This window comes from Pezoporus occidentalis, unplaced genomic scaffold (assembly GCF_034315485.1).
Source record: "Pezoporus occidentalis ecotype Australia unplaced genomic scaffold, CSIRO_AGI_Poc_V1 ctg259, whole genome shotgun sequence".
Lineage (NCBI taxonomy): Eukaryota > Metazoa > Chordata > Aves > Psittaciformes > Psittacidae > Pezoporus > Pezoporus occidentalis.
In genome coordinates, this window is record NW_026914491.1 from 868,408 (window position 1) to 876,269 (window position 7,862).

General features: G+C 51.4%; 2 long non-coding RNA genes across 3 annotated transcripts; both read right to left on the reverse strand.

The window, feature by feature from the left end:
- Window positions 1-137: 137 nt before the first annotated feature.
- LOC134166314 (uncharacterized) lies at window positions 138-7,262 on the reverse strand. Of its 2 annotated transcripts, XR_009965823.1 has the most exons (4): window positions 6,862-7,262; window positions 5,213-5,275; window positions 4,710-4,819; window positions 138-751 (listed from the first exon to the last, which is right to left on the reverse strand). It is a non-coding gene; the product is annotated as an uncharacterized LOC134166314 (long non-coding RNA). The 2 variants fall into 2 exon arrangements; XR_009965822.1 differs by lacking the exon at window positions 6,862-7,262 and having other exon boundaries at window positions 5,213-5,697.
- On the reverse strand, window positions 1,754-2,933 carry LOC134166315 (uncharacterized). The gene is made up of 2 exons (XR_009965824.1): window positions 2,767-2,933; window positions 1,754-1,988 (listed from the first exon to the last, which is right to left on the reverse strand). It is a non-coding gene; the product is annotated as an uncharacterized LOC134166315 (long non-coding RNA).
- Window positions 7,263-7,862: the final 600 nt, after the last annotated feature.

Here is a 7,862-nt window from a genome sequence, read left to right on the forward strand (position 1 = left end):
GTGGCCTCATCCATTCCATACATGCTCCGATTTACAGTTCCAAAACCCACCCTGTTTCCAACTCCTTACATCTGAGGTGGGATTTCTTTAAACCCACCTACCATTGCTTGATCCGCTTTAGAACTCCGTAGCTAAGCCCACATCTGCACAAACCGAGGCTGCCCACTTCAGCTTTAAGTGTCACGTACACAGGTTAAAACTCACATGGACTTATCACCTGAAGCTGTCAGAGAGCCACCTCCCTGCATGCACGGTGCCAGGTCCCTGTGTTGGAGCCACTCACACAGCCCATGTAGAGCAGCCACTCAGCGTCTCCACAGTGGCTGACACCAGGTTATTTTTACAGTATCATGGCAACAGGTTCTCTTCTCTGACATGTTTCCATAGTAGTAGCAGTGGGAGGATCAGGTGCCTGCCTTCCCTAAACGCTTTGGTTTGCCATGCAGAACGTGGTTAGCCCCTTCATTTTCTTACCTGGTACAGAACTGAGCTCTGCAAGTGGGGCTGGACAGTCGGGAAGCCAGCAAGGCTTGGGTCCTGGGTCAGCTATTACCAAATAGCTCATCCAAGCCCTTCACAGCTTCAGAAGGAAGAAGGCCAGAGCCTAGTGCTGAGCTGTCAGCGTCCAGAGAGAAGTGGGAACTGCTGCTGCTCAATGTGAGGAAGTGAACTTCAGCCACGGTGATGTGTCCCATCCCAAGCTCAGGATCAGTGTTACACTTGCTGCTGTGCAGTCGTTCATGGTAGCAGCCTGCAGTGAAAACATTAACAGGAGTTACCCACCACCTTACTCTTCCTTTCTGCAGAGGCGAGGGAGCTGCTTTCAGGTGCAGCTGCACTTGTGTGTTGTTAGTTAGAAACTACACCTAGAGACAGCTGTAGGCACACTGAGCCGTGTACTGCAAATTAGAGTTACAATACACGTCAGCCTCTTGGAAGTGTGACTTCATAATCCAAGTACTACCTCCCAAGAGTGAACTACACAACCAGCTTCAGGGAAGTGCCCAGTGAAAGGCCACCAGTGACTGCAGAGGGGGTTTTGCTGGTGCATGAAGGACACTGCTGTGATTTAACACTTGAAAAGCAGCACAAGGAACAAAACTGTTCCTGCTACATTTACAGGTCTCCAACAGTGCTGCTGCACTTTGGTTGCTCACACCCACTTTTGGGGAGCATTTGCTCCTTTGGGTCTCAATCTCATAAGAGCTCATAGCTCCCTCTTGTTCTTCTCTTGCTGATGTGCAGGATGCGAGCAGGGCATCCTGCCAGCACGGGATGGACACACAACTAAATGTGTCTGTGGTGATGCTCTGGTTCATCAGAGTACCCAGGCCTCCCCCTCCACCGTTGTCCTGTATCAGGTCAAAGCCCTCAATGTGCTTTTCCTTACCCATTAGCCTACAACATCAAGCACAGGTACTGAAGTACCTGAGCAATGACCACTACCTGTCTGCACACAGGAGTGAACCCCCAGCAATGGGAGACAAAGCTGAACAGCTGAAAGCACCAGACATCTCCCTGCTATTAATACCCGGGGTTAGCACGTTGTGAAGTCAATCACAAGATGCTGCAAGACAAGCTGCTTGGAACAGAGTGCTCCAGAAGCAGCAAGTGTGGGAGGCACAATGCAGGAGGGCCTCTGAAAGAGAGCTCTTGTGCAAAGCCCGGCTCTGACACAGACTCCGCTCCCTTTGCAGCCCCACGCTGCTCCATTTCCCCACTCTGCAATGGCCACTTGCTTGCTTTGCTCTGCTTCTGGAAATCCATCATTTAATCACTATAGAGTATTATGAGCAGTTGCCAAGGCAGAGTTGGAACCAGACCATCCATTCCAAACATCTTAACCCCCCTAAGAAGGTAATAAACATCTCTGCCTGCCTCCTCTCCCTGTCCACAGTATGCAGAGTGTCTTTGAGATGTCCCCGAGTTCAGAGTCTTCCTGGCTGCTGGTAGTGAGGGAAGGGGAAGCATTTACCTCCAGAAATAAGCTGAGAAGATACAGCAGTAAATTAGGGAGAAACAGCCAATAGTTCATGCAAGAGAAACGCCTGTGCACAGAACTGTCACCCTGCTAGCAGGCAGGAGTAAGTGTGAAGCAATAGGAAATCCAACCCTAAATCTCTTTCCCATGCACTGAGCCAAAGAACATTCTGAGCTTATTGCAAAGTTTCTATTCCTGTTCTTGATGGTACTAGAGAAAAAAAGTCCCTCTAGCTTCCAGACAGACAAGTGAAACCCCAAGTCTAGCTGAAGCAGTAAATGCTGAGTATTCACAGCAGGAGCACTAGCCCTTTTTTTAGCAGTAGAATGTGGATGTCTCCTGGGAACAGCTTCCCAGCACAACACAGCGTTCAAATGCTCTCCTGCAGGAGCCCAGCAGCACTACCCAGCACCGTGCCCACCTCCAGGACCTGCATTCTGCCTCCTGAGCCACGGAAGTTACTCCAGCTCTTTATGTGCAGGCTGCCTGAGGGGCAATCTGGTCTGGGGCTATGAACAGAGCAGATTGTGCACATTAGAGCTATAGGCCCACAGCTGAGCTGCGTTTGCTCATTTGAAATCAAGCTGTCCCCAGGGGCACCGCATTAAATCCGGGGCTGAAGCTGCCAGGACACGGGGCTGTAACAGGTACCTGCTGCCACGTCCTCTTAGAGGGGGGAGTTGAAAAGAGACAAATCAGGGAAGGCATTTCACAGGAGAGCACTGTCAGCATCAATCACATGGAAGGGGAGTTTCCCCACCTGCGGAACTGCTCTGCGCTCCCACAATTAAGGCTGAAAGAATAATGCTGATTTGCTTGTCATTTCTGGAATGCCATTTGCTGTTTGCTGCTCTCGGCTCCTGCAATGACAAGGCAGCTGGGCGCTCGGGATCCTGCTGTTGCAGCGCTTGGGCTGTGTGTGCAGTGGGTGACTCTGAGAGTTCCAGCTGAACTTTTTACTGAGGTGTGTTTTCCCTCTCAGCCCCGAGGCACCGAAATGCTGTTTGTGTTACAAAAAGCCATTCCCAACAGATGACCACACGTTTAGCCCTGCTGATCATTTCCCACTCACCACCGTCCAGTCCCACAGCCCAGCAAGAAGCCTTAGTAAAAAGGCAGAGAGCAGAAGGTAGAAGCCACCAACCCCCAGTGCAGTTAAACCCTTCAGGCCTGACTACTGAATAGCTACAGGAAAAAAAGGGTCCCCAGGTCCCCATCAGACTTTCCCCCAGCAGCAATCAACATCTCTTCTCTCAGGGTACTGCAAAGACCCTCCTTTCCCCACAGACAAGGGATTTATGGAAGTGAGCAGCCCATAAAACAGGAAGCTCAACACCATCCTCCATTAGCATTGACCCCATCTCAGACTCATGAGGAATCTGACATCCCATTTAGTTGTTTTTCTTCCTCCTCTCTTTCCCTCAGCTGCCACCTCCTGAGGCTCAACAGTGACAGTAGTGTGCAGCAGAGCCAGCCCTGCTGTACTGCTGAGCACTTGGAAGTGAAGGGCTAAGCCGAGATGCATTTTAAGAGAGCACTAACCAGAAAGTTGTTAGGTTTAAAGTAAAAAAGATCAACCTTAGAGATGCACAGAGCTGCAAAGCAAACATTAAGGCTCTCCCCTAAAGCTGCTATCAATGAAATCACATTTATAGCCATCAGGAGACAAGGCAGCAGTTAAGTGGCTGCCAGGAGGAGTTCAGCTCATTCATGTTCACAGCAGAGCCCCAGCAGGCAGTGTGTACCCCACTCCCCAGGAGTGCAACTGGGTGCAGGCTTCTGCCTTGCCACATTTCACCCCTGGCAGTGTTCAAGGCCAGGTTGGACACAGGGGCTTGGAGCAAGCTGCTCCAGTGGAAGGGGTCCCTGCCTGTGGCAGGGGTTGGGACTGGAGGAGCTTTAAGGTCCCTTCCAACCCAAACCGCTCTGGGAGTCTGTGATTTGAGAGATGTAATCTGAATGAAGTAAAGATAAGGATCAAAGAGACACTGAACAAGCAAATACCTAATTCTCACTCTAAATAGTCCTGCCCCAGTGCCAGTTAATTATCTTCCCTGTCTAATCACAGGCTTCAGCCACCTGAGCTTAAACCGAGCACCACATGATGGTCTCACTAAAAACCGCAGGGAATAATAAGAATCAGAGGCCATCAAGGGTGGGGTGTGCAGAAAATGAATGAGTGACTGCTCGGAGCTAGTACAATACCTCATGGCTGGCCTGAAACTCTTCATGTCACTGTGCCTCCAAACCTCAGCACCCCTTCACCCAAGGCAGCCTCCTGTACCCCACTCCCAATGGCTTTTAATCACTCAGAGCAAGCATGAACTCTGCTGAACTCTCCCAGGCAGAAGTGATGGATTTTCCTGTCTCCTAAGCCATCAGTTGGAGGTGGGATTCCTTTGGGAAGACGTGTGAATCAAATGAAAGCTATCAAACTCAGGACAGCAGCAAGGGGGACATGTAGGAAATCAAATCACTCCCTTCCATGAATCACTCTGTTCTCACAGTCTGCGAGGCTGAGGAAGAAGAAAGGCTGCCAAAATTCAACCACTAGCAATAAAAGGAGTGATATTTCAGCTTTGGTCCTAACTGATCTGTCAAACTGACATTTCCAGCACTCTTGTGACACCAGTTTTCCAATGGAAAGAGAACAAAAGGTGACAGTGACAGCAGAGCCAAATGCTGAAGGTGTGTGCAGGAGCTGGGAGTGACAAGGTCCTTTTCTTACCCCACTTCATGGCATGCACAGACAGGTGGGATACAGCCATCATCTCTGCTCTTCAGAGTAAAGCCTGTGTGAGCAAAGTGACTGAATCACCAGGCCTTCAGTGGGATGTACTGGGAGAAGAGGAAAGGAGCAGCTGAGTGTGAAGGCAAGGGAATCCATTTCTGGCACAGTAGCAGTGGTTTGCACTTACAGACATCACTAGAACATAGACTCTCAAGTCAGGATTCCAACCTACGAAGCAGAGAAATGTCTAATATACCCCAGCTGCTGATACTGCTGCCTAGTGTTAACTGTACCCAAGATCAGAGGTTTATATATGAATATGTACGGAGTGTAAGAAGTCAGATCCCAGATAAAGTGATGCCCGTTTGGGGAAACCCACCTTGAGCACACTTTGGTGTTGCCCTGGGGAATTGCACAAGATGGGCACAGAGCAGGAGGAAACGAGCCAAAGAACAAAATACCTGTTGGCTATTCCCCAAAGAGAACAGAGTCCTTCTCACCTTCAGTCAATGATATCCTTCAGGTTTAAGGACAGGAAAGCTTCCCCCCTGTGACCTGCCAACCTGCAGATGGAAGAGCAGAGTTACAAGCTTTAACATCAGCATTTCCCCAGGGCTTCCCAGAATTTCCATGCGCAGCCCAATGCATCATCTTGTGTTTGTACACAAGAACATTTATTCAACGTTATGGGGGCAGGGGGATCCCCGGTGCAAGAAGCTCAGATTTGGCAGTGCTGGGAGGGTTCCTGGAGGAAAGAGCAGAGCAGGCAGCCCGTGGGGAAGCACCAAATAAACTCTGTCACATGCTTGCGGCGATAGAAGCAACACAACATATGTTGTTGGAGTTTTGTGAAGTCACATTTTCAATCTGTGTGCGTTGCAGAGCTTAATTAACCAGGAAAGTCACGAAAGGTGCCAGAAAAGTACGGTGAGCGAGCAGAAAACCCCTGCAGACAGCTTCGGGTACCCCAGGTACAACAGGCTCCCTCCCCTCAAAGTCCTGCAGCCCCAGGATGCGGCTCTGCATGCCCTGAGCTGCTCCTCGTCCACGTGTGGGAGCAGCACCCAGACACATCCCAACAGCACAGGCCCCCAGGAGCAGTAACACGGAGCTTATTTTGACTCCGAGTTTTGAGGTCAGCCACAAAGGAGCTCCTTTAAGTTGGGAGCATTTCAGTCACCCCAGGCTTCTCACATACCCTTGTTTACTGTGTTCTGGTTATTTACCACGTTAATTGAGGTTGTGGGCAGAAAATCAGCTTAATGTAAGGTTTTCCATTGCCAATTAACACGTTCCTATTTGCAGTTAGATAATCACTGCCTGCCGTCCTCCTGGCTGTAATTCACATCTTACTTTGCATAATTACCTCCCATTCACTGCTCACAAGCATTCCCTTACCCACAAGCCTGACTCTGAGGTGAAGCCTCTTCACCCCACCTGTGAAGTGACCCCTCTCCCGCAGGTCTCACAGATGGGCTGCGTTCAATTCTGCACCACTGCATGATACCCACCGTGTTAAATGGCTTCAGCCATCTGGGAGAAGCAAGGAGCTTCTCAGCATCAGGAATTGTAATTTCTAAAGGAATCACACTATTGCCTCGGTCCCCAGGATGCTGCCTGATGTGGAAGTTGCTGCAGTCAGCACGGCTCCAGGTCTGAGGGGATGAATGTCATTTGGAGCATGAGGCTACCCTTCAGGTCTCCGCCTGCAGAGCGGAGAGAAGCTAAAGCCAACTAAAGCCACCCCAAAGTGCACTTTTGGCTGCTCATGGAGTCTCCCAGCACCTCTTCATGTCAGGATGAAGTCCACTTACCCCAGCTGGCATCTCATGAGTGGGGTTTCCCTGAAGCCAAGCAGATGTCACAGCTCCAGCGTTAGGGGCTGCCCCGGAATGCTGCTTAACAAGAAGCCAAGGAGGCAGCGGCCCTGCAAAACCCACCCACCTTCTGCACACCTGCAGCCAAACCTAAGGAACTCAGAGCATGAGCTTGCCCATAGCCCCACAGTGAGAGCCCCCTGAGCACTGCTCCTCCACACCTTCACCACTGAGTTCACGTGGGCTCCACAATAAACCAAGCTGCGTTTCAAGTGAGGGCACAAACCGCTGCACAAGACGTGCTTTGGTGGTACGTGTTGATGAGGAAACACCTCGCTCTGCCCAGCTCTTCCTGTGGATTTCCCGCATGCTTTCCTCTCCCTCCACAGAATGAAGGCCTCATTCATCTGGGTCTCACTTTCCTTGGGAGAGCACACACTTACCGGCTTCGTCATGCAAGTGATGCCAGGGCTCTTGCAAAATCCTGCCAGAACCAGGGCTCTCGGAAGGCATTTTGAAAGCCTGCAGAACAAAGGCACATCTTGTTGCCTCAGGCTTTCCTGCTTCTAACTGCTTCCGAAAGCTCTTCGCAGCCTTCCCTCAGCAGCTCCTCTGACTCAGCTGGGTGGAAAGAGAAATACAAGGTTCAGCACAAGAGCTGCTCCCACAGGCTGACTCACTTGAGCTGCCCTTGAGGAGCTGCTGGGCATCCAGTGCACCGCAGACTCTTGAGGAGAAATCCATAACTATGGACACCAGGGAGAACTGCTTGCTCTGTGCGTGGCAAAAGGCTCCGTGTTGAGTTTCCTTATCTCTACATGGCCATGGGGAGTGAGAACAGGCCAGGTCTTACAACCCATGCTGCTCCATAGGCTTCCATGCAGCCAGCACCCTCCTCGCCAGGGCAGGCAGCACTGATTGCTGCCCAAGCTGACTCTGGAGCAGGTTTAGCCCCCAGCAGAACCACTACAGCTTACAGCCCAGCACCACAAACCACCCTCAGCTCCATTCGTGCCAAGGCTCAGAGCAGGAACACAGCCCTGCTACGGAAACAGCGACCTGGAGGGCACAGGGCAGCAAGAGCTTTCCCTGCTGCCTGCAGACACAAAGGAGACTGCCCAGAGAGGAGCTGCTCCAGAGGCCCTGCATCCAGTGCAGCATCCCCAGCAGGGTCCAGTACCGCATCCCCAGCAGGGTCCAGTACCGCATCCCCAGCAGGGTCCAGTACCGCATCCCCAGCAGGGTCCAGTACCGCATCCCCAGCAGGGTCCAGGGTCGCATCCCCAGCAGGGTCCAGGGTCGCATCCCCAGCGGGCTCCAGTACCGCATCCCC